At 48.2% G+C, this 26,891-nt stretch overlaps 1 protein-coding gene across 2 annotated transcripts in view; it reads left to right on the top strand.

The window, feature by feature from the left end:
• The window catches only part of LOC134980825 (protein-L-isoaspartate(D-aspartate) O-methyltransferase-like), a 337,346-nt gene that overhangs the window by 65,580 nt on the left and 244,875 nt on the right, over positions 1-26,891 (top strand). The window lies entirely within an intron of this gene.

The following is a 26,891-nucleotide window of genomic DNA, read 5'->3' as shown; positions in this document are numbered from 1 at the left end:
AATGGTTGCAGGCTGTCAGAAGCTTTTTTATGAATTATCTGCTCTGCTGGGATTGAGCTGCATGCATGGACGACTGACAACATGCAACAAACTACCACGGGTGCGCGCATTGTTCATCGTTTACTTTGTACACACTAGAACAATCCGAATGATTTGATCGTTCGCAACCATCATTATCACTCATATCTCTGGAAAAGATCCTCTAGTGTGTATGGGCCTTTACTCCCACAGATAACCTTACCCAGTGGTGCAAGTAGAAAAAATGTCTTTATAGGTACTATGTGTCGCAGAAAAAATGGGTGTGGCCAAATGCCATGTGGGGCGTGATACACATGTGGCACCTATAGTGCCAGATACACATATGCCCCCACAGTGCCAAATACGCCCCAACCGTTCCAGATATGCTCCTAAAGTGCCAGATGCACAATTGCCCCCAGTAGTGCCATATATGCCCCCACAGTGTCTGATACACATGCCCCCACAGTGCCAGATTTACACTGCTGGGGCATCTTACCGTTATTGCTGCTGTCTGGGGCTGGCGCTATCTTCTGCTGGGGAGAGGAGAGCACAGCACGCACTCCTCCTGTCCCTGTCCTGCCCTCAGTCCGGTCTGCTGAACTGGTGCCAGTCCGCGAGCCAATCAGGGCTCGCAGTCTGGCAGCAGCGGCTTCTGACTGGCTGCCGGTCCACATGCTCTGATTGGCTTACGAACCGGCTCGGTGCATGCCGCCGCCAGACTCTGGACTCGCAGGAGAGGAGAGGCGCATGCTGCGCTCTCCTCTCCAAGACCCAGTTTCTGCAAGGTGGGGGTACGGCGTACCTACTGGGATTTTCTTACAGGTACGCCGTACCGCCATACTAGCAGCACTGACCTTACCACTCGCCACTTGGGAACAAGAGTGCTTCTTTTTTAGTTTAAAAAGAAAAATTTGTATGGTCTTGAATGTAAAGATATTGGAGGGATAACATATTTTGTGATCTTGGAGTACTGTACATTACTGCAAGATGTAAGATACCAATGCAAAATATGCCAGTATCACCGCCAGTATCTCTCCAAGCTCCGGCACTCACTGGAAACCACCACAATGTACTGTACCTGGTGCCTTCCTCACCATGAGCCCACAGGCTCTGTGTTACATATCCTCCAATGGTGGCACTCAGGATGGAATAAAGAAGACTCTGACAACAGCTTGTAGGCAACGTTTCAGAGCTTCCCAGCGCTTTTATCAAGCCAATTATATGCAATACAACATTACAAAGCTTTATATACCCTCAAACCCAATTAGCACAATAAAACATCCCCCTATTTCCTGTTCAAACAAGTGTCCAGACAGGAAGTGCTCATGGATACCATAGTAATGACCTATACAATGGTTAGAAACGGTGTAGTGATGCACATTACATGACATTAAAAACAATCAAAGGTACAGTTTAGTCTTGGCCAATTTGTCAAATATCTAACTCGCTTATAACTTTATAATTACATGCATTTTACAATCAAAATCTTACTGGAATTATAAGCAAACAGTCCTCTTACTCCTGCTTATTATAAATTTCTCGTACGTCCTAGAGGATGCTGGGGATGCTTCAAGAACCATGGGGTATAGACAGGATCCGCAGGAGACATGGGCACTTTAAGACTTTAAAAGGGGTGTGGACTGGCTCCTCCCTCTATGCCCCTCCTCCAGACTCCAGTTAGATTCTGTGCCCAGTGAGACTGGATGCACACTGAGGAGCTCTCCAGAGTTTCTCAGAAAAAATACTTTTTGTTAGGGTTATTATTTTCAGGGAGACCTGCTGGCAACAGGCTCCCTGCATCGTGGGACTGAGGGTAAAGAAGCAGACCACCTTCTGTGAGTTTCAGGGCTCTGCTTCTTAGGCTACTGGACACCATTAGCTCCAGAGGGTCTGATCGCTAGGTACGCCTAGATGACCGTTCCCGGAGCTGCGCCGTCAACCCCCTTGCAGAGCCAGAAGTCAGAAGCCGGGTGAGTAGAAGAAGATCAGAAGACTTCAGTGACGGCAGAAGATTTCATACGGCTTTTGAGGTACCGCGCTGCGCGCCATGCTCCCACATACAAAACGGCACTGCTTGGGTGCATGGCGCAGGGGGGGCGCCCTGGGCAGCATAAAACCTCAATAGCGACTGGCACAAGTGTATACAGTGCCTGGGCACTAAATACAGACCCCCGCCAGTATAAATATGTAAAAATAAGCAGGACTGAAGCGCGCCATTAAGGGGGCGTGGCTTAGCCCTCACAGCTCTGACCAGCGCCATTTTCTCTTCACAGCTGCAGAGACGCTGAGCCTAGCCTCCCACACTACTGTACAAGTAACAGGGTGCAAAACGGGGGGGGGGGGACAAGTGATTTGGTGCTATTTTATTGAGTTTAAAAGCGCTAACAGGCCTGGGCAGTATATTACTCGCTTCAGTACCGGGATAGGCGCTGGGTTGTGAGCTGGCAGAACTCCCTCTGTGTTTCTCTAACAGGCTGTGCTGTGGGTCTGTCCCCTATATCCCAGTGTGGTTGTGGGTGTCGGTACGCGTGTGTCGACATGTCTGAGGCTGAATGTTCTTCCCAGGAGGAGGCTGGAGTGGGGACAGAAAAGGCTGAGGGAGTGACAGTGTCGGCACCGCCGACGGCTGATTGGCATTCAAAACACTCAACATATTTTCTCTAACGTCCTAGACGAAGCTGGGACTCCGTAAGGACCATGGGGGTATAGACGGGCTCAGCAGGAGACATGGGCACTTTAAGAAAGACTTTGACTCTGGGTGTGCACTGGCTCTTCCCTCTATGCCCCTCCTCCAGACCTCAGTTTGAGACTGTGCCCAGAGGAGGATGGGTGCACTGCAGGGAGCTCTCCTGAGTCTCCTGCTAAGAAAGTATCTTTGTTAGGTTTTTTATTTTCAGGGAGCACTGCTGGCAACAGACTCCCTGCATTGACGGACTGAGGAGAGAGGAGCAGACCTACTTGAATGATAGGCTCTGCTCCTTAGGCTACTGGACACCATTAGCTCCAGGGGGATTTGAACACAGGTTCGTCCTGGGCGTTCAACCCGGAGCCGCGCCGCCACCGTCCTCCTCACAGAGCCGAAAAAAAGAAGAAAGAAGGCTTCAAAGGCGGCAGAAGACTTTGTGAGCTTCACTGAGGTAACGCACAGCACTGCAGCTGTGCGCCATTGCTCCCATACACCTCACATACTCCGGTCACTGTAAGGATGCAGGGCGCAGGGGGGGCGCCCTGGGCAGCAATATAAACCTCTCCTATGGCAAAATGAACTATATACATGTACAGGTGGTCACTGTACATGTATATTAAAGAGCCCCCGCCATGTTAAACATATTTTGAGTGGGACAGAAGCCCGCCGCCGAGGGGGCGAGGCTTCTCTCTCAGCACTAACAGCGCCATTTTTTCTCCACAGCACCGCTGAGAGGAAGCTCCCCGGACTCTCCCCTGCTTGACACACTGTGAAAGAGGGTTTTAAAGTAGAGGGGGGGCACATAATTGGTGTGTGTATGTGTATGTATGTATATATAGCGCTGGGGTGTGTGCTGGCATACTCTCTCTCTCCAAAGGGCCTAAAAGGGGAACCTGTCTTCAGAAAAGAGATTCCCTGTGTGTGGAGTGTGTCGGTACGTGTGTGTCGACATGTTTGACGATGAAGGCTCACCTAAGGAGGAGGGGGAGTGCATGATTGTCAGGTCGCCGTCGGCAACGCCGACACCGGACTGGATGGATATGTGGAATGTCTTGAATGCTAATGTCAATTTATTACATAAGAGATTAGACAAAGCTGAGGCTAGGGAACAGTCAGGTAGTCAGACCGTGCCTGTCCCAGTGGCACTGGGACCTTCCGGGTCTCAAAAGCGCACATTATCCCAGATCACTGACACAGATACCGACACGGATTCAGATTCCAGTGTCGACTATGAGGATGCAAAGTTACAGCCAAAAGTGGCTAAGAGTATTCGTTACATGATTATTGCTATTAAAGAGGTTTTGCATATCACGGAGGAACCCCCTGACACAAGGGTACACATGTATAAAGAGAAAAAAACCTGAGGTCACCTTTCTGTCCTCATGAGCTAAGCGACTTGTGCGAAAAGGCTTGGGAATCTCCAGACAGGAGATTACAAGTTTCCAAGAGGATTCTTATGGCGTATCCCTTCCTACAAAAGGATAGGATACGATGGGAATCTTCGCCTAAAGTAGACAAGGCGTTGACACGCTTATCAAAGAAGGTAGCACTGCCATCCCAGGATACGGCTACCCTCAAGGATCCTGCTGATCGTAAGCAGTAAGTTACCATGAAGTACATTTACACACATTCTGGTACTATTATTAGACCGGCTATGGCATCGGCCTGGGTTTGTAGTGCTGTCGCAGCATGGACAGATTCCTTATCTACGGAGATTGAGACCCTAGATAAGGATACCATTTTAATGACCCTAGGGCATATCAAGGATGCTGCGTTAAATATGAGGGATGCTCAAAGAGACATTTGTTTACTAAGCTCCAGAATTAATGCTATGTCTATTTCTGCTAGGCGACTCTTGTGGACGGGGGATGCCGACTCAAAGCGGCATATGGAGTCGTTGCCTTACAAGGGGGAGGAGTTGTTTGGTGAAGGCCTCTCGGACCTTGACTATACTGCTACAGCAGGTAAATCGAATTTTTTGCCTTATGTTCCCCTGCAACCTAAGAAGGCGCCGCATTACCAAATGCAGTCCTTTCGTTCCAATAAAAACAAAAAGGTACAGGGTTCGTCCTTTCTTGCCAGAGGTAAAGGCAGGGGGAAAAAGCTGCACACAGCTAGTTCCCAGGAGCAGAAGTCCTCCCCTGCGTCTGCAAAATCAACCGCATGACGCTGGGGCTTCCCTGGGGGAGTCAGCTCAAGTGGGGGCACGTCTTCGATTTTTCAGCCACATCTGGGTCCACTCACAGGTGGATCCCTGAGCAATAGAGATTGTTTCCCGGGGATACAAGCTGGAATTCGAAGAGGTGCCTCCTCGCCGGTTTTTCAAATCGGCCCTACCAGCTTTTCCTTCAGAGAGGGAGTTAGTGTTAAATGCAATTCAAAAACTGTGTTCTTCAGCAGGTGATAATCAAGGTTCCCCTTCTGCAACATGGGAAGGGGTATTACTCAACCCTGTTTGTGGTCCCGAAACTGGACGGTTCGGTCAGACCCATTTTGAATTTAAAATCCCTGAACCTGTACTTAAAAAGGTTCAAGATGGAATCGCTCAGAGCGGTCATCGCCAGCCTGGAGGGGGGATTGGATGGTTACCCTGGACATAAAGGATGCATACCTTCATGTTCCGATATTCCCTCCTCATCAGGTGTTCCTGAGATTTGCGGTACAGGACTGTCATTACCAATTTCAGACGTTGCCGTTTGGGCTTTCCACGGCCCCGAGGATTTTTACTAAGGTAATGGCGGAGATGATGGTGCTCCTGCGCAAGCAGGGTGTCACAATTATCCCATACTTGGACAATCTCCTCATAAAGGCGAGATTTTGAGAGAAGTTACTGGACAGCGTTTCATGGTCTGTGAGGACGTTACAGCAACACGGCTGGATCCTCAATATTCCGAAATCGCAGCTGGTTCCTACAACGCGTCTGACCTTTTTGGGCCTGATTCTGGACACAGACCAGAAAAAGGTTTTTCTTACGATGGAAAAGGCTCAGGAGCTCATGGCTCTGGTCAGGAACCTATTAAAGCCAAAGACTGTTTCAGTGCATCACTGCACACGTGTCCTGGGGAAGATGGTGGCGTCTTACGAGGCCATCCCCTTCGGCAGGTTCCATGCGAGGACTTTTCAATGGGACCTACTGGACAAGTGGTCCGGGTCTCATCTACAAATGCATCAAAGGATCGTTCTGTCTCCCAGAGCCAGGGTATCTCTCCTGTGGTGGCTGCACAGTGCTCACCTCCTAGAGGGCCGCAGGTTCGGCATTCAGGACTGGATCCTGGTGACCACGGACGCAAGCCTCCGAGGTTGGTGAGCAGTCACACTGGGAAGAAATTTTCAAGGTCTCTGGTCAAGTCTAGAGACTTGTCTTCACATCAACGTCCTGGAATTGAGGGCCATATACAACGCCCTACGTCAAGCAGAGGCATTGCTTCGCGTCAAGCCAGTCCTGATTCAGTCGGACAATGTCACAGCAGTAGCTCATGTATACCACCAAGGCGGCACAAGGAGCAGGGTGGCAATGGCAGAAGCCACCAGAATTCTTTGCTTGGCGGAAGGTCATGTAAGCGCACTGTCAGCAGTGTTCATTCCAGGAGTGGACAACTGGGAAGCGGACTTCCTCAGCAGACACGACCTGCATCCGGGAGAGTGGGGACTTCATCAGGAAGTCTTCGCACAGATCGTGGGTCAGTGGGGACTGCCCCAAATAGACATGATGGCGTCCCGTCTCAACAAAAAGTTAAAGCGGTATTGCGCCAGATCAAGAGACCCTCAGGCGGTAGCGGTAGACGCCCTGGTGACACCTTGGGTGTTCAGGTCGGTCTATGTGTTACCTCCTCTTCCTCTCATACCCAAGGTGTTGAGAATAATAAGACAAAAGAGTGAGAGCAATCCTCGTGGCTCCGGATTGGCCACGAAGGACTTGGTATCCAGATCTGCAGGAGTTGCTCACAGAAGAGCCGTGGCCTCTTCCTCTACGGCAGGACCTGCTGCAACAGGGGCCCTGTCTGTTCCAAGACTTACCGCGGCTGCGTTTGACGGCATGGTGGTTGAACACAGGATCCTAGCGGAAAAAGGTATTCCAGATGAGGTCATTCCTACCCTGATCAAGGCTAGGAAGGACGTAACATCGAAACATTATCACCGCATATGGAGAAAATGTTTCTTGGTGTGAGGCCAGGAATTCTCCTACGGAGGAGTTCCATTTGGGCCGTCTCCTTCGCTTCCTTCAGACTGGAGTGAATTTGGGCCTAAAATTAGAGTCCATAAGGGTTCAAATTTCGGCCTTATCCATTTCCTTCAAAAAGAATTGGCTTCTCTTCCTGAAGTACAGACTTTTGTGAAGGGAGTACTGCATATTCAGCCCCCGTTTGTGCCTCCGGTGGCGCCTTGGGACCTTAATGTGGTGTTAGGTTTCCTTAAGTCACATTGGTTTGAACCTCTCAAAATGGTGGAGTTGAAGTACCTCACTTGGAAGGTGGTCATGTTGTTAGCCTTAGCTTCAGCAAGGCGAGTTTCAGAACTAGCGGCTTTGTCACATAAAAGCCCCTATCTGGTTTTTCATGTGGATAGGGCGTAATTGAGGACTCTTCCTCAGTTCCTTCCTAAGGTGGTCTCATCTTTTCATTTGAACCAACCTATTGTTGTGCCTGTGGCTACGCGTGACTTGGAGGATTCCGAGTCCTTGGATGTGGTCAGGGCTTTGAAGATTTATGTGGCCAGAACAGCTAGGGTCAGGAAGACAGAAGCACTGTTTGTCCTGTATGCAGCCAACAAGGTTGGCGCTCCGGCTTCTAAGCAGACTATTGCTCGCTGGATCTGTAACAAGATTCAGCAGGCGCATTCTACGGCAGGATTGCCGTTACCAAAATCGGTTAAGGCCCATTCCACTAGGAAGGTGGGCTCTTCTTGGGCGGCTGCCCGAGGGGTCTCTGCTTTACAGTTGTGCCGAGCAGCGACTTGGTCGGGTTCAGACACCTTTGCAAAGTTCTATAAGTTTGATACCCTGGCTGAGGAGGACCTCCTGTTTGCTCAATCAGTGCTGCAGAGTCATCCGCACTCTCCCGCCCGTTTGGGAGCTTTGGTGTAATCCCCATGGTCCTTATGGAGTCCCAGCATCCTCTAGGACGTTAGAGAAAATAAGATTTTACACCTACCGGTAAATCTATTTCTCGTAGTCCGTAGAGGATGCTGGGCGCCCGTCCCAAGTGCGGACTTCTCCTGCAAGACTTATAGTTATTGCTTTAATAAGGGTTATGTTATAGTTTCATCGGTTTGGACTGGGACTATGTTTGTTCATACTGTTAACTGGGTAGTTTATCACAAGTTATACGGTGTGATTGGTGTGGCTGGTATGAATCTTGCCCTTGGATTAACTAGAATCCTTTCCTCGTACTGTCCATCTCCTCTGGGCACAGTTTCTCTAACTGAGGTCTGGAGGAGGGGCATAGAGGGAGGAGCCAGTGCACACCCAGAGTCAAAGTCTTTCTTAAAGTGCCCATGTCTCCTGCGGAGCCCGTCTATACCCCCATGGTCCTTACGGAGTCCCAGCATCCTCTATGGACTACGAGAAATAGATTTACCGGTAGGTGTAAAATCTTATTTACCCAATGTGACTCGGTTGACTAAGAGATTAGATAAATCTGAGTCTAAGAGCCAAACATGGAGGAAATCCATGGAGGATGCATTGTCGCATGCTCGGACCCCTTCGGGGTCACAGAAACGTGCATTTACCCAGATAGCAGATACAGATACCGACACTGACTCTTATTCCAGTGTCGACTGTAGTGATGCCAGATTGAATCCTAAACTGGCTAAGAGCATTCAGTACATGATTGTGGCGATAAAAAAAGTATTACATATCATGGAGGACCCTGCTGTTCCTGATACAAGGGTCTGTATGTTTAAAGGAAAGAAACCTGAGGTAATGTTTCCTCCCTCTCACGAACTGAACGCTCTTTTTGAAAAGGCTTGGGAAAATCCTGACAAGAAGGTACAGGTTACCAAAAGAATTCCAGTGGCATATCCGTTTCCTTTTGGGGACAGGGATAAGTGGGAGTCAAGCCCCACGGTGGACAAAGCTCTATCGCGTCTGTCCAAAAAGGTAGCGCTTCCGTCTCCTGACACGGCAGCAGGAAAATACACTAAAATCCATTTATGTCACTACAGGTTCGCTACTCATGCCTGCCGTTGATTCGGTATGGGTGAGTAGCACTATTGAAAAGTGGGCAGATAACTTGTCATCTGAGATAGATACCCTGGACAGGGATAGCGTGCTTTTGACTCTGGGTCATATTAGGGACGCTGCAGCATATTTAAAAAAAGCTGCAAGGGATATTGGCCTTTTGGGATCAAGGGCCAATGCCATGGTAGTCTCCGCTAGGAGGGCATTGTGGATTCATCAATGGAATGCTGATGCTGACTCTTAAGAAGACTATGGAGTCTCTACCGTTTAACGGTAGTGTCTTGTTTGGTGACTGCCTCACTGACCTGGTATCTACGGCTATTGCGGGTAAGTCATCATGTTTACCTTACGTTCCTGCACAACAAAAGAAAACGCCCCACTATCAGATCCTTTCGGCCCAATAAATACAAAAAAGGACGAGGGTCCTCCTTCCTTGCTGCGAGAGGAAAGGGAAAGAGGTTACAGGCTATGGCAAGTTCCCAAGAACAGAAGTCCTCTCCGGCTTCTACCAAATCCACCGCATAACGCTGGGGCTCCTCTGCCGGAGTCCGCACCGGTGGGGGCACGTCTCAAACTCTTCAGTCAGGTCTGGGTTCACACGGCCTTGGATATTAGAAATAGTAACCCAAGGGTACAAATTAGAGTTTCAAGGCGTGCCTCCTCACCAATTTTTCAAATCGGCCTTTCCAGCTTCTCTTCCAGAAAGGGAGGTAGTATGCGCTGCAATACCAAAGCTGTATCAAAATCAAGTCATTGTCACGGTACCCCCGTCACCACAGGGGGAGGGCTATTATTCGAGTCTGTTCATGGTCACGAAGCCGGATGGCTCAGTCAGACCGATTCTGAGCCTAAAATCCCTCAATTTCTCTCTAAAAAAATTAAAGATGGAGTCTCTCCAAGCAGTGATCTCCAGTCTGGAGAAAGGGGATTTTATGGTGTCGGTCGACATAAAGGATGCCTACTTACACGTCCCCATATATCCTACACATCAGGCTTACCTGAGGTTTGCAATATAGGATTGTCATTACCAATATCAGACGTTGCCGTTTGGTCTGTCCACGGCTCCGAGGATTTTCACCAAGGTTATGGCGGGAATGATGGTTCTCCTGCGCAAGCAGGGCATCACAATTATCCCGTACCTGGACGATCTCATAAAGGCGAGATCCAAGGAGCAATTGCTGAAAAACGTTGCGCTCTCACTGACGGTTCTGCAACAACATGGTTGGCTCCTAAACTTGCCAAAATCAGTTAGTTCCGACGACACGGCTGTCGTTCCTGGGTATGATTCTGGATACAGAATTGCAGAGTTTTTCTTCCAGGGGAAAAGGCTCTGGAAATACAGAACATTGTAAAACAGATTCTGAAACCGGCAAGAGTGTCGATTCTTCAATGCACTCGGTTGCTGGGGAAGATGGTGGCAGCCTACAAGGCCATTCAGTATGGCAGGTTCCATGCCAGGGTGTTTCGGTGGGACCTGTTGTTGGACAAGTGGTCCGGGTCTCACCTGGACATGCAACGGAAAATAATCCTATCTTCCAGGACCACGATCTCCCTCCTTTGGTGGCTGCACAGTTCTCACCTTCTGGAGGGACGCAAGTACGGGGTTCAGGATTGGATCCTGGTGACCACAGATGCAAGTCTCCGAGGCTGGGGAGCAGTCACACACGGGAGAAATTTTCAGGGAAAATGGTCAAGCCAGGAAGCTTGTATGCACATAAACATTCTGGAATTTAGGGCCATTTACAACAGCATTCTGCAAGCAGAACATCTTCTTCGTGGTCTGCCTGTCTTGATCCAGTCAGACAACATAACAGCAGTGGCGTACATAAACTGCCAGGGCGGAACAAAGAGCAGAGCGGCGATGGCCGAGGCCACGAAAGTTCTTCGCTGGGCGTAGAGACATGCAAGCGCTCTGTCAGCAGTTTTCATTCCAGGAGTGGACAACTGGGAAGCGGACTTCCTCAGCAGACACTATCTCTATCCAGGAGAGTGGGGTCTACATCAAGAGGTCTTTGCAGAAGTGACAAGTCGTTGGGGAACTCCTCAAATAGACATGATGGCGTCCCGCCTCAACAAGAAACTTCAGAGATATTGTTCCAGGTCGAGGGACCCTCAAGCAATAGCGGTGGACGCCCTAGTGACACCGTGGGTGTTTCCATCGGTCTGTGTGTTCCCTCCACTTCCACTCATTCCAAAGGTGATAAAGATTATAAGAACAAGTGTTCAGGCGATACTCATTGTTCCAGACCGGCCAAAGAGGGCCTGGTATCCAGCTCTTCAGGAGTTGCTCATAGAAGATCCCTGGCCTCTTTCTCTATGGGAGGACCTGTTACAACAAGGACCGTGCGTGTATCAAGACTTACCGCGGCTGCGTTTGACGACATGGCGGTTGAACGCCAAATCCTAGCCCGAAAGGGTATTCCCAGTGAAGTCATTCCCACACTTCTTCATGCTAGAAAAGAAGTAACGGCAAAGCATTGCCACCGTATTTAGAGGAAATATGTGTCTTGGTGTGAATCCAAGAAGGTTCCTACGGAGGAGTTTCAGCTGGGGTGTTTGCTCCATTTTTTGCAAGCAGGTGTGGATGCGGGCCTAAAGTTATGCTCTATTAAAGTACAAATTTCGGCCTTGTCAATCTTCTTTCAGAAAGAATTGGCCTCTCTTCCGGAAGTTCAGACCTTCGTGAAAGGCGTGCTGCACATCCAACCTCAGTTTGTGCCTCCTGTGGCACCGTGGGACCTTGATGTGGTATTGCAGTTCCTGCAATCTCATTGGTTCGAACTTTTGCGTAAGGATGAGTTAAAATTCCTTACTTGGAAAGTAGTCATGTTGTTGGCCATGGCATCCGCAAGGCGGGTATCTGAGTTGGCGGCTTTGTCTCACAAAAGCCCCTATTTAATCTTCCATGCGGATAGAGCGGAGTTGAGAACTCGTCAGCAATTTCTGCCAAAAGTGGTTTCATCATTTCATGTTAACCAGCCAATTGTGGTGCCAGTGGCTACTGACGCCTTGGCGGAGTCAAAGTCTCTAGATGTGGTCAGAGCTTTGAAGATCTATGTCGCCACAACGGTGCAGATTAGGAAAACAGAGGCTCTGTTTGTCCTGTGGGCTCCCAACATGATTGGGGCTCCTGCTTCCAAGCAGACTATTGCGCGCTGGATCTGTAATATGATTCAGCAGGCTCATTCTACGGCAGGATTGCCGTTACCGAAATCGGTGAAAGCCCATTCTACCAGAAAGGGGGGCTCATCCTTAGTCCGTAGAGGATGCTGGGCGCCCGTCCCAGTGCGGGCTGCATCTGCAGTTTGGTTATGGTTACACTCATGTTGTGTTGAGTTCAGTCAGTTTGTGGCTGATGTTGGTCATGCCGTTGCATGCGTTGTTGTTGAATGCCATGTTGTACGGCGTGTTTGAGGTGTGAGCTGGTATGCATCTCACCTTAGCTTTAAAAAAATTTAAATAAATCCCTTTCCTCTAAATATCAGTCTCCCTGGGCACAGTTCCTATAACTGGAGTCTGGAGGAGGGGCATAGAGGGAGGAGCCAGTTCACACCCCTTTTTTAAAGTCTTAAAGTGCCCATGTCTCCTGCGGATCCCGTCTATACCCCATGGTTCTTGAAGCATCCTCTACGGACTAAGAGAAAAGGATTTACCGGTAGGTATTAAAATCCTATTTTCCAATTACTCGCAACAAGTCTAATTCAAGACAGAATAATGGTACGCTGGCACCTTCCTCTCCCAAATGTGTAACATCTTATTTGGGGAATGCATGCATCCCAAAGTTCTCCCATAAAAGAAAAGTCCCTTTACAGGAATGCCTGCGTTCCAATGTTCTCATTTAGCTTCCTAGGGGTCAATAAGTCAAGTCGTAGAATCCACTCAGCCTCTCTCTGCAGCAGCTTAGTGGATCTATCCCCACCTCTAGGGAGGGGGGGCACTTGGTCAATAATCCGATATCTTAAAGAAGAGAGGTTATGTTTGGCATCGATTTAAAATGACGTGCTACTGGTTGAATACTAGATCCAGTACTGATAGCTGCCTGTATTGCAGTCCGATTTTGTGCCATCCTTTCTCGGAAGGTGACCTCAGTTTTGCCTACATAGATTTTAGAGCATGGGCAAGTTTATCACATACACCACATACCTACTGGTACACGTAAGGTGATGTTGGATATTATATTTTATCCCTGTATATTGATGGAGAAAGGTTGCTCCTATTTGTAAAAAAAAAAAAAAAAACTACAGGTAGTACAGTTAGGACATTTAAAACACCCATTTTTGGGTTTACCTTCAAAGGTACTACTTTTGTTTCTTCCCTAACTGTGATACATCATTCCGCACGAGATAATCCTTTAAGTTTTTTTCCCCGTCTGTAGCAAGTCATGAGGGACTTGTTATGTAGTGCTCCTAAATCTTTGTCTGATGTAATCATAGGCCAAGAGACTTTGCTTTGTTAATTACAAAGGTACTCGTGTATATGCTTACTAACCCACACATGACGATTATTGTTACTTTTTCTGACTGTAGAAGTTAACAATTGATCAACAGGTACGGCTAACGCTTTATTTCTAGCATTGATAAGATCATCCTCTCTATAACCTTTGTAAAAATTTCAAGAACATGGATTCCAGTTGTTTAACCCCTACTTTTCTGTTATCACATATACGGAGTGCTCTTAAAAATTGAGAGTAAAAGGTAATGCATTCTTTAATGCAGCTGGAAGTGCACTAGATGCCTGTAACAGGTTATTTCTGTCTGTGGTCTTCGTAAATAGTGCTGGTGGAAGCTTGAATTATATCAATTTAACTGGAGCCTTAGATTAAAATATTTTTTTGGTACTAGAGTCCTCACTCCTTCAGAACTGCCACCCCAACTTCTAGAAATTCTGTAGAAACAATGCTTCTATAAAAACCTATACACGAATGTTTGATAAAGCGGTTAACGAGGCCCCTATGGCACGAGCCACTGGAATTTATCTAAAGATGAACGGGAGGCACTTTCTGACCTCAGTAGCTACGAGGACATAGTATTCCGCCAGGTGGACAAGGGCGGTGCACTTGTGTTGAATCTGACTGATTATAAGCTGGAAGTAGAGCGACGGCTCAAAGATGTAAATACTTATAGAAAGCTTGTCCTGTATCCATCGACTATCTTTAAGGGTGACCTTGACACGATACAGGCGGAGGCCTGCACACATAGCTGGATCTCTAGTGATATCAAACAGACATTGACTGTACAATCTCTCCGGTTAAACCATTAAGATACACAAGCAACTTATTAATCCTCCATTGGAATATATAAATATATATATATATATATATATATATATATATATATATATATATATATATATATATATATATATATATATATACACTGTAGAGATGTACGGCACTCAGAACTCTGATAATTAGGTGAAGCGGCGTACTGTCATGTAGGAAGGAAAAACTGTCATGAGGGCTTGCTTCACCTAATTATCAGAGTTCTGAGTGCCGTACATCTCTACAGTAGAATCACCCTCTTGCACCTGAGGGTTAAGTAAGGGCACCGGACCGAGCTATTTGAGCACACCAGAGAGTGCCGGATCATCGTATAATTATATATTACCCCATGATGAAGTCTAAGTGACGAAACGCGTTGGGAGACATATACTGACCACATACCCAGATAAGGAATTATCTTTTAATAATTTCGATTTTAAGTACTTTAGATCATTTGTGTTTGTATTTATTGTCCCATTTTTTAACTGTGCATAATTGTTTAATAAATAGTATATTTTTTACCAATTGGGCATAGTACCTTATTGCTTTACACCATTGGTCGCTTTATCCTTCATTCCAATTTACCAGTAATTTTATTTCAGAGAGAGTACCATCTGTGTTTTTATTTTGAGGGAGTCAGCTGACGCCCCTTATCTTGGAGTGTTGTCATATGTATTTTATATTATAACCTATACAGCATTTCTGTTACGTTGACCCTTTTACTCGTGGCGCAATATTATTCCCTGTTTTGATTTTTATTTTCTCTAACGTCCTAGTGGATGCTGGGGACTCCGTCAGGACCATGGGGATTAGCGGCTCCGCAGGAGACAGGGCACAAAAATAAAGCTTTAGGATCAGGTGGTGTGCACTGGCTCCTCCCCTATGACCCTCCTCCAAGCCTCAGTTAGGTTTTTGTGCCCGTCCGAGCAGGGTGCAATCTAGGTGGCTCTCCTAAAGAGCTGCTTAGAAAAAGTTTTTAGGTTTTTTATTTTCAGTGAGTCCTGCTGGCAACAGTCTCACTGCATCGAGGGACTTAGGGGAGAGAAGTCAACTCACCTGCGTGCAGGACGGATTGGCTTCTTAGGCTACTGGACACCATTAGCTCCAGAGGGATCGAACACAGGCCCAGCCATGGAGTCCGGTCCCGGAGCCGCGCCGCCGACCCCCCTTGCAGATGCCGAAGATGGAAGAGGTCCAGAAGCAGGCGGCAGAAGACTTTTCAGTCTTCCTGAGGTAGCGCACAGCACTGCAGCTGTGCGCCATTGTTGTCAGCACACTTCACACAGCGGTCACGGAGGGTGCAGGGCGCTGGGGGGGGCGCCCTGGGCAGCAATGTATAATACCTTTTTATGGCTAAAAAATACATCACATATAGCCCTTGAGGCTATATGGATGTATTTAACCCCTGCCAGATCTCACAAACTCCGGAGAAGAGCCCGCCGAAATAGGGGGCGGGGCTTATTCTCCTCAGCACACAGCGCCATTTTCCTGCTCAGCTCCGCTGTGAGGAAGGCTCCCAGGACTCTCCCCTGCACTGCACTACAGAAACAGGGTAAAACAGAGAGGGGGGGCACTTTTTTTGGCGATATTACTATATTTAAGCTGCTATAAGGATACAACACTTATATAGGGTTGTTCCCATATATATTATAGCGCTTGGGTGTGTGCTGGCAAACTCTCCCTCTGTCTCCCCAAAGGGCTAGTGGGGTCCTGTCTTCAATAGAGCATTCCCTGTGTGTCTGCTGTGTGTCGGTACGTGTGTGTCGACATGTATGAGGACGATGTTGGTGTGGAGGCAGAGCAATTGCCGGTAATGGTGATGTCACCCCCCCAGGGAGTCGACACCGGAATGGATGGCTTTGTTTATGGAATTACGTGATAATGTCAGCACATTACAAAAATCAGTTGACGACATGAGACGGCCGGAAAACCAGTTAGTACCTGCCCAGGCGTCTCAGACACCTTCAGGGGCTGTAAAACGCCCTTTACCTCAGTCGGTCGACACAGACCCAGACACGGACACTGAATCTAGTGTCGACGGTGAAGAAACAAACGTATTTTCCAGTAGGGCCACACGTTATATGATCACGGCAATGAAAGGAGGCTTTGCATATCTCTGATACTACAAGTACCACAAAAAGGGGTATTATGTGGGGGGTGAAAAAACTACCTGTAGTTTCTCTATCGTCCTAGTGGATGCTGGGGTTCCTAAAAGGACCATGGGGAATAGCGGCTCCGCAGGAGACAGGGCACAAAAAGTAAAGCTTTTCCAGATCAGGTGGTGTGCACTGGCTCCTCCCCCTATGACCCTCCTCCAGACTCCAGTTAGATTTTTGTGCCCGGCCGAGAAGGGTGCAATTCTAGGTGGCTCTCATAAAGAGCTGCTTAGAGAAAGTTTAGCTTAGGTTTTTTATTTTACAGTGATTCCTGCTGGCAACAGGATCACTGCAACGAGGGACAGAGGGGAGAAGAAGTGAACTCACCTGCGTGCAGGATGGATTGGCTTCTTGGCTACTGGACATCAGCTCCAGAGGGACGATCACAGGTACAGCCTGGATGGTCACCGGAGCCGCGCCGCCGGCCCCCTTGCAGATGCTGAAGTAAGAAGAGGTCCAGAATCGGCGGCTGAAGACTCCTGCAGTCTTCTAAAGGTAGCGCACAGCACTGCAGCTGTGCGCCATTTTCCTCTCAGCACACTTCACACGCAGTCACTGAGGGTGCAGGGCGCTGGGGGGGGGCGCCCTGGGAGGCAAATGAAAACCTATTAAAAGGCTAAAAATACCTCACATATAGCCCCCAGAGGCTATATGGAGATATTTAACCCCTGCCTGGATTCACAAAATAGCGGGAGACGAGCCCGCCGGAAAAGGGGCGGGGCCTATCTCCTCAGCACACGGCGCCATTTCCTCTCACAGCTCCGCTGGTCAGGACGGCTCCCAGGTCTCTCCCCTGCACTGCACTACAGAAACAGGGTAAAACAGAGAGGGGGGGCAAATTTAATGGCAATATTTTGATATATATAAAGCAGCTATAAGGGAGCACTTATTATAAGGCTATCCCTGTCATATATAGCGCTTTTTTGGTGTGTGCTGGCAGACTCTCCCTCTGTCTCCCCAAAGGGCTAGTGGGTCCTGTCTTCGTGTAGAGCATTCCCTGTGTGTCTGCTATGTGTCGGTACGTGTGTGTCGACATGTATGAGGACGATATTGGTGTGGAGGCGGAGCAAATTGCCAAATATGGGGATGTCACCTCCTAGGGGGTCGACACCAGAATGGATGCCTTTATTTGTGGAATTACGGGATAGCGTCAACTCGCTTAAGCAGTCGTTTGACGACATGAGGCGGCCGGACAATCAATTAGTGCCTGTCCAGGCGCCTCAAACACCGTCAGGGGCTGTGAAACGCCCTTTGCCTCAGTCGGTCGACACAGACCCAGACACAGGCACTGATTCCAGTGGTGACGGTGACGAATCAACCGTATTTTCCAGTAGGGCCACACGTTATATGATTTTGGCAATGAAGGAGGCGTTACATTTAGCTGATACTACAGGTACCACTAAACAGGGTATTATGTGGGGTGTGAAAAAACTACCTATAGTTTTTCCTGAATCAGAAGAATTAAATGACGTGTGTGATGAAGCGTGGGTTGCCCCTGATAAAAAGCTGATAATTTCAAAGAAATTATTGGCATTATACCCTTTCCCGCCAGAGGTTAGGGAGCGCTGGGAAACACCTCCTAGGGTGGACAAGGCGCTAACACGCTTATCTAAACAAGTGGCGTTACCCTCTCCTGAGACGGCCGCACTTAAAGATCCATCAGATAGGAGGATGGAAAATATCCAAAAAAGTATATACACACATGCAGGTGTTATACTACGACCAGCTATAGCGACTGCCTGGATGTGCAGTGCTGGGGTAGTTTGGTCAGAGTCCCTGATTGAAAATATTGATACCCTGGACAGGGACAATATTTTACTGTCGTTAGAACAAATAAAGGATGCATTTCTTTATATGCGTGATGCACAGAGGGATATCTGCACACTGGCATCACGGGTAAGTGCTATGTCCATTTCGGCCAGAAGAGCTTTATGGACGCGACAGTGGACAGGCGATGCGGATTCAAAACGGCATATGGAAGTTTTGCCGTATAAAGGGGAGGAGTTATTTGGAGTCGGTCTATCAGATTTGGTGGCCACGGCTACAGCCGGGAAATCCACCTTTCTACCTCAAGTCACTCCCCAACAGAAAAAGGCACCGACTTTTCAACCGCAGCCCTTTCGTTCCTTTAAAAATAAGAGAGCAAAGGGCTATTCATATCTGCCACGAGGCAGAGGTCGAGGGAAGAGACAGCAACAGGCAGCTCCTTCCCAGGAACAGAAGCCCTCCCCGGCTTCTACAAAAGCCTCAGCATGACGCTGGGGCTTCTCAAGCGGACTCGGGGACGGTGGGCGGTCGTCTCAAAAATTACAGCGCGCAGTGGGCTCACTCGCAGGTAGATCCCTGGATCCTGCAGATAATATCTCAGGTGTACAGGTTGGAATTAGAGACGGATCCACCTCGCCGTTTCCTGAAGTCTGCTTTACCAACGTCCCCCTCCGAAAGGGAGACGGTTTTGGAAGCCATTCACAAGCTGTACTCTCAGCAGGTGATAGTCAAGGTACCTCTTCTACAACAAGGGAAGGGGTATTATTCCACTCTATTTGTGGTACCGAAGCCGGATGGCTCGGTAAGGCCTATTCTAAATCTGAAGTCCTTGAACCTGTACATAAAGAAGTTCAAGTTCAAGATGGAGTCACTCAGAGCAGTGATAGCGAACCTGGAAGAAGGGGACTTTATGGTATCCTTGGACATCAAGGATGCGTATCTCCACGTTCCAATTTACCCCTCACACCAGGGGTACCTCAGGTTCGTTGTACAAAACTGTCACTATCCGTTTCAGACGCTGCCGTTTGGTTTGTCCACGGCACCTCGGGTCTTTACAAAGGTAATGGCCGAGATGATGATTCTTCTTCGAAGAAAAGGCGTATTAATTATCCCATACTTGGACGATCTCCTAATAAGGGCAAGGTCCAGAGAACAGCTAGAGATGGGATTAGCACTATCTCAAGAGGTGCTAAAGCAGCACGGATGGATTCTGAATATTCCAAAATCCCAATTAATGCCGACAACTCGTCTGCTGTTCCTAGGGATGATTCTGGACACGGTTCAGAAAAAGGTTTTTCTTCCCGAGGAAAAAGCCAAGGAGTTATCCGACCTGGTCAGGAACCTCCTAAAACCAGGAAAGGTGTCTGTACATCAATGCACAAGAGTCCTGGGAAAAATGGTGGCTTCTTACGAAGCAATTCCATTCTGCAGATTCCATGCAAGAATTTTCCAAAGGGATCTGTTGGACAAATGGTCAGGGTCGCATCTTCAGATGCACCTGCGGATAACCCTGTCTCCAAGGACAAGGGTATCTCTTCTGTGGTGGTTGCAGAGGGCTCATCTATTGGAGGGCCGCAGATTCGGCATACAGGATTGGATCCTGGTGACCACGGACGCCAGCCTGAGAGGCTGGGGAGCAGTCACACAAGGAAGAAACTTCCAGGGAGTGTGGTCGAGCCTGGAAAAGTCTCTTCACATAAACATTCTGGAACTAAGAGCAATCTACAATGCTCTAAGCCAGGCGGAACCTCTGCTTCAAGGAAGACCGGTGTTGATCCAGTCGGACAACATCACGGCAGTCGCCCATGTAAACAGACAGGGCAGCACAAGAAGCAGGAGTGCAATGGCAGAAGCTGCCAGGATCCTTCGCTGGGCGGAGAATCACGTGTTAGCACTGTCAGCAGTGTTCATCCCGGGCGTGGACAACTGGGAAGCAGACTTCCTCAGCAGACACGATCTGCACCCGGGAGAGTGGGGACTTCATCCAGAAGTTTTCCACATGCTAATAAACCGTTGGGAAAGACCAATGGTGGACATGATGGCGTCTCGCCTCAACAAAAAACTGGACAGGTATTGCGCCAGGTCAAGAGATCCGCAGGCAATAGCTGTGGACGCGCTGGTAACACCTTGGGTGTACCAGTCGGTGTATGTGTTTCCTCCTCTGCCTCTCATACCAAAGGTATTGAGAATCATACGGCAAAGCGGAGTAAGAACGATACTAGTGGCTCCGGATTGGCCAAGAAGGTCTTGGTACCCGGAACTTCAAGAGATGGTCACGGACGATCCGTGGCCTCTACCTCTGAGAAGGGACCTGCTTCAACAGGGTCCCTGCCTCTTTCAAGACTTAACGCGGCTGCGTTTGACGGCATGGCGGTTGAACGCCAGATCCTAAAAGGAAAAGGCATTCCAGAAGAAGTCATTCCTACCTTGATTAAGGCAAGAAAGGAAGTCACCGCGAAGCATTATCACCGCATTTGGCGGAAATATGTTGCGTGGTGCGAGGATCGGAGTGCTCCGACGGAGGAATTTCAACTGGGTCGTTTCCTACATTTCCTGCAATCAGGATTGTCTATGGGTCTCAAATTGGGATCTATTAAGGTTCAAATTTCGGCCCTGTCAATATTCTTCCAAAAAGAATTGGCCTCAGTCCCTGAGGTCCAGACTTTTGTCAAAGGAGTACTGCATATACAGCCTCCTGTGGTGCCTCCGGTGGCACCGTGGGATCTAAATGTAGTTTTAGATTTCCTCAAATCCCATTGGTTTGAACCACTAAAAAATGTGGATTTGAAATATCTCACATGGAAAGTGACTATGTTACTGGCCCTGGCTTCCGCCAGGAGAGTATCTGAACTGGCGGCTTTATCTTATAAAAGCCCTTATTTAATTTTCCATTCGGATAGGGCAGAGCTGCGGACGCGTCCGCATTTTCTCCCTAAGGTGGTATCAGCGTTTCACCTGAACCAGCCTATTGTAGTGCCTGCGGCTACAAGCGACTTGGAGGACTCCAAGTTGTTGGACGTTGTCAGAGCTTTAAAAATATACATTTCAAGGACGGCTGGAGTCAGAAAATCTGACTCGCTGTTTATACTGTATGCACCCAACAAGTTGGGTGCGCCTGCTTCTAAGCAGTCGATTGCTCGTTGGATTTGTAACACAATTCACCTTGCACATTCTGTGGCAGGCCTGCCACAGCCTAAATCTGTTAAGGCCCATTCCACAAGGAAGGTGGGCTCATCTTGGGCGGCTGCCCGAGGGGTCTCGGCATTACAACTCTGCCGAGCAGCTACGTGGTCAGGGGAGAACACGTTTGTAAAATTCTACAAATTTGATACCCTGGCAAAAGAGGACCTGGAGTTCTCTCATTCGGTGCTGCAGAGTCATCCGCACTCTCCCGCCCGTTTGGGAGCTTTGGTATAATCCCCATGGTCCTTTCAGGAACCCCAGCATCCACTAGGACGATAGAGAAAATAAGAATTTACTTACCGATAATTCTATTTCTCGGAGTCCGTAGTGGATGCTGGGCGCCCATCCCAAGTGCGGATTATCTGCAATACTTGTACATAGTTATTGTTAACTAATTCGGGTTATTGTTTAGGGAGCCATCTTTCAGAGGCTCCTCTGTTATCATACTGTTAACTGGGTTTAGATCACAAGTTGTACGGTGTGATTGGTGTGGCTGGTATGAGTCTTACCCGGGATTCAAAATCCTCCCTTATTGTGTACGCTCGTCCGGGCACAGTACCTAACTGGAGTCTGGAGGAGGGTCATAGGGGGAGGAGCCAGTGCACACCACCTGATCTGGAAAAGCTTTACTTTTTGTGCCCTGTCTCCTGCGGAGCCGCTATTCCCCATGGTCCTTTCAGGAACCCCAGCATCCACTACGGACTCCGAGAAATAGAATTATCGGTAAGTAAATTCTTATTTTTTCCTGAATCAGAGGAATTGAATGATGTATGTGATGAAGCGTGGGTTAACCCAGATAGAAAAGTGCTAATTTCAAAAAAGTTATTGGCATTATACCCTTTCCCGCCAGAGGTTAGGGCGCGCTGGGAAACACCCCCTAAGGTGGATAAGGCGCTCACACGCTTATCAAAACAAGTGGCGTTACCGTCTCCTGATACGGCCGCCCTCAAGGATCCAGCTGATAGGAGGCTGGAAACTACCCTAAAAAGTATATACACACATACTGGTGTTATACTGCGACCAGCCATCGCCTCAGCCTGGATGTGCAGTGCTGGGGTGGTCTGGTCGGATTCCCTGACTGAAAATATTGATACCCTGGATAGGGACAGTATTTTACAGACTTTAGAGCAATTAAAGGATGCTTTTCTTTATATGCGAGATGCTCAGAGGGATATTTGCACTCTGGCATCGAGAGTAAGTGCGATGTCCATATCTGCCAGAAGAAGTTTATGGACACGACAGTGGTCAGGTGATGCGGATTCCAAACGGCATATGGAAGTATTGCCGTATAAAGGGGAGGAATTATTTGGCGTCGGTCTATCGGATTTGGTGGCCACGGCAACTGCCGGGAAATCCACCTTTTTACCTCAGACCCCCTCCCAACAGAAAAAGACAGTCTTTTCAGCCGCAGTCCTTTCGGTCCTATAAGAAGCGGGCAAAAGGACAGTCATATCTGCCCCGAGGCAGAGGAAAGGGTAAGAGAGGGCAGCAAGCAGCTCCTTCCCAGGAACAGAAGCCCTCCGCGGGTTCTGCAAAGCCCTCAGCATGACGCTGGGGCTTTACAAGCGGACTCAGGAACGGTGGGGGGTCGACTCAAGAATTTCAGCGCGCAGTGGGCTTGCTCACAGGTGGACCCCTGGATCCTGCAGGTAGTATCTCGGGGTTACAGGTTGGAATTCGAGAAGTCTCCCCCTCGCCGGTTCCTAAAGTCTGCTTTGCCAACGTCTCCCTCAGACAGGGCGACGGTATTGGAAGCCATTCACAAACTGTTTTCTCAGCAGGTGATAGTCAAGGTACCCCTCCTACAACAGGAAAAGGGGTATTACTCCACGCTATTTGTGGTACCGAAGCCGGACGGCTCGGTAAGACCTATTCTAAATCTGAAATCTTTGAACCTGTACATACAAAAATTCAAGTTCAAGATGGAATCACTCAGAGCAGTGATAGCGAATCTGGAAGAAGGGGACTTTATGGTGTCCCTGGACATAAAAGATGCTTACCTGCATGTCCCAATTTGCCCTTCACATCAAGGGTACCTCAGGTTCGTGGTACAAAACTGTCATTATCAGTTTCAGACGCTGCCGTTTGGATTGTCCACGGCACCTCGGGTCTTTACCAAGGTAATGGCCGAAATGATGATTCTTCTGCGAAGAAGAGGCGTATTAATTATCCCTTACTTGGACGATCTCCTGATAAGGGCAAGGTCCAGAGAACAGCTGGAGGACGGAGTAGCACTAACCCAAGTAGTGCTGCAACAACACGGGTGGATTCTGAATTTTCCAAAATCTCAGTTGACCCCGACAACACGTCTGCTGTTCCTGGGAATGATTCTGGACACGGTTCAGAAAAAGGTGTTTCTTCCGGAGGAGAAAGCCAAGGAGTTATCCGAACTTGTCAGGAACCTCCTAAAACCAGGAAAAGTGTCTGTGCATCAATGCACAAGAGTCCTGGGAAAGATGGTGGCTTCTTACGAAGCAATCCCATTCGGCAGATTCCACGCACGAACTTTTCAGTGGGATCTGCTGGACAAATGGTCCGGATCGCATCTGCAGATGCATCAGCGGATAACCTTATCGCCACGGACAAGGGTGTCTCTTCTGTGGTGGTTGCAGAGTGCTCATCTGTTAGAAGGCCGCAGATTCGGCATACAGGACTGGGTCCTGGTGACCACGGATGCCAGTCTGAGAGGCTGGGGAGCGGTCACACAGGGAAGAAACTTCCAGGGAGTATGGTCAAGCCTGGAGATGTCTCTTCACATAAATATACTGGAGCTAAGAGCGATTTACAATGCTCTAAGCCTGGCAAAACCCCTGCTTCAGGGTCAGCCGGTGTTGATCCAGTCGGACAACATCACGGCAGTCGCCCACGTAAACAGACAGGGCAGCACAAGAAGCAGGAGAGCAATGGCAGAAGCTGCAAGGATTCTTCGCTGGGCGGAAGATCATGTGATAGCACTGTCAGCAGTGTTCATTCCGGGAGTGGACAACTGGGAAGCAGACTTCCTCAGCAGACACGATCTACACCCGGGAGAGTGGGGACTTCATCCAGAAGTCTTCCACATGATTGTGAACCGTTGGGAAAAACCAAAGGTGGATATGATGGCGTCTCGCCTCAACAAAAAACTGGACAGGTATTGCGCCAGGTCAAGAGACCCTCAGGCAATAGCTGTGGACGCTCTGGTAACACCGTGGGTGTTCCAGTCAGTGTATGTGTTTCCTCCTCTGCCTCTCATACCCAAAGTACTGAGAATTATACGGCAAAGGGGAGTAAGAACGATACTCGTGGCTCCGGATTGGCCAAGAAGAACTTGGTACCCGGAACTTCAGGAGATGCTCACGGAAAATCCGTGGCCTCTACCTCTAAGACGGGACCTGATTCAGCAGGGACCGTGTCTATTCCAAGACTTACCGCGGCTGCGTTTGACGGCGTGGCGGTTGAACGCCGAATTCTAAGGGAAAAAGGCATTCCAGAAGAGGTCATTCCTACACTGGTTAAAGCCAGGAAGGAGGTGACTGCACAACATTATCACCGCATTTGGAGAAAATATGTTGCGTGGTGTGAGGCCAGGAAGGCCCCCACGGAGGAATTTCAATTGGGTCGATTCCTACATTTCCTGCAAACAGGATTGTCTATGGGCCTCAAGTTGGGGTCCATTAAGGTTCAAATTTCGGCCCTGTCGATTTTCTTCCAGAAAGAATTGGCTTCAGTTCCTGAAGTCCAGACTTTTGTAAAAGGAGTACTACATATACAGCCCCCGGTTGTGCCCCCAGTGGCTCCGTGGGACCTTAATGTAGTTTTGGATTTTCTCAAATCCCATTGGTTTGAGCCACTCAAATCGGCGGATTTGAAATATCTTACATGGAAAGTAACCATGCTACTGGCCCTGGCTTCAGCCAGGAGAGTGTCAGAATTGGCGGCTTTATCGTATAAAAGCCCATATCTGATTTTCCATTCGGACAGGGCAGAACTGCGGACGCGTCCTCATTTTCTGCCTAAGGTGGTGTCAGCGTTTCACCTGAACCAGCCTATTGTGGTGCCTGCGGCTACTAGCAATTTGGAGGATTCCAAGTTGCTGGACGTTGTCAGGGCATTGAAAATATATATTTCAAGGACGGCTGGAGTCAGAAAATCTGACTCGCTGTTTATACTGTATGCACCCAACAAGCTGGGTGCTCCTGCTTCTAAGCAGACGATTGCTCGTTGGATTTGTAGCACAATTCAACTTGCACATTCTGTGGCAGGCCTGCCACAGCCTAAATCTGTCAAAGCCCATTCCACAAGGAAGGTGGGCTCATCCTGGGCGGCTGCCCGAGGGGTCTCGGCATTACAACTCTGCCGAGCAGCTACGTGGTCGGGGGAGAACACGTTTGTAAAATTCTACAAATTTGATACCCTGGCTAAAGAGGACCTGGAGTTCTCTCATTCGGTGCTGCAGAGTCATCCGCACTCTCCCGCCCATTTGGGAGCTTTGGTATAATCCCCATGGTCCTTACAGAGTCCCCAGCATCCACTAGGACGTTAGAGAAAATAAGATTTTACTTACCGATAAATCTATTTCTCGTAGTCCGTAGTGGATGCTGGGCGCCCATCCCAAGTGCGGATTGTCTGCAATACTTGTACATAGTTATTGTTACAAAAAAATCGGGTTGTTCTTGTTGTGAGCCCTCTGTTCAGAGGCTCCTACGTTGTCATACTGTTAACTGGGTTCAGATCACAAGTTGTACGGTGTGATTGGTGTGGCTGGTATGAGTCTTACCCGGGATTCAAAATCCTTCCTTATTGTGTACGCTCGTCCGGGCACAGTATCCTAACTGAGGCTTGGAGGAGGGTCATAGGGGGAGGAGCCAGTGCACACCACCTGATCCTAAAGCTTTATTTTTGTGCCCTGTCTCCTGCGGAGCCGCTAATCCCCATGGTCCTGACGGAGTCCCCAGCATCCACTACGGACTACGAGAAATAGATTTATCGGTAAGTAAAATCTTATTTTTTTGAGCTGTGTGTGTGTGTGTATGTATGTATGGATAGATATATATATATATATATATATATATATATATATATATATAAAATGTGTGTGTATAATATATATATATATATATATATATATATATATATATATATATATATATATACACACACACACACACACACACACACACACACACACACACACACACACACACACACACACACACACACACGGCAGGTCCGGCTCTCCCATTAGGATCAAAACAGCGCTGGGTGCCCTCACATGGAATGAATACATACAGCGGGTTGGTGCGGCACTCCAAGCGGCTATCACAAATAAGCAAAAGGGGTCCTCGGTGTGGACAACGTTTCAAAGCAATTTAATATAGCTTTTTCATCAGGTCATGTCATATTAAATTGCTTTGAAACGTTGTCCACACCGAGGACCCCTTTTGCTTATTTGTGATAGCCGCTTGGAGTGCCGCACCAACCCGCTGTATGTATGTGTGTGTGTATGTATGTGTATATATATACATATATATATATATATATATATATATATATATATATATATATATATATATATATATATCTCTATATCTCTATATCTATATATCTATATATCTATATATATATATCTATATCTATATCTATATATCTATATCTATATCTATA

Source organism: Pseudophryne corroboree, chromosome 12, assembly GCF_028390025.1.
Source record: "Pseudophryne corroboree isolate aPseCor3 chromosome 12, aPseCor3.hap2, whole genome shotgun sequence".
Lineage (NCBI taxonomy): Eukaryota > Metazoa > Chordata > Amphibia > Anura > Myobatrachidae > Pseudophryne > Pseudophryne corroboree.
The sequence above is the reverse complement of the archived record's forward strand: the minus strand, read 5'-3'. Positions and strand labels throughout refer to the sequence as shown.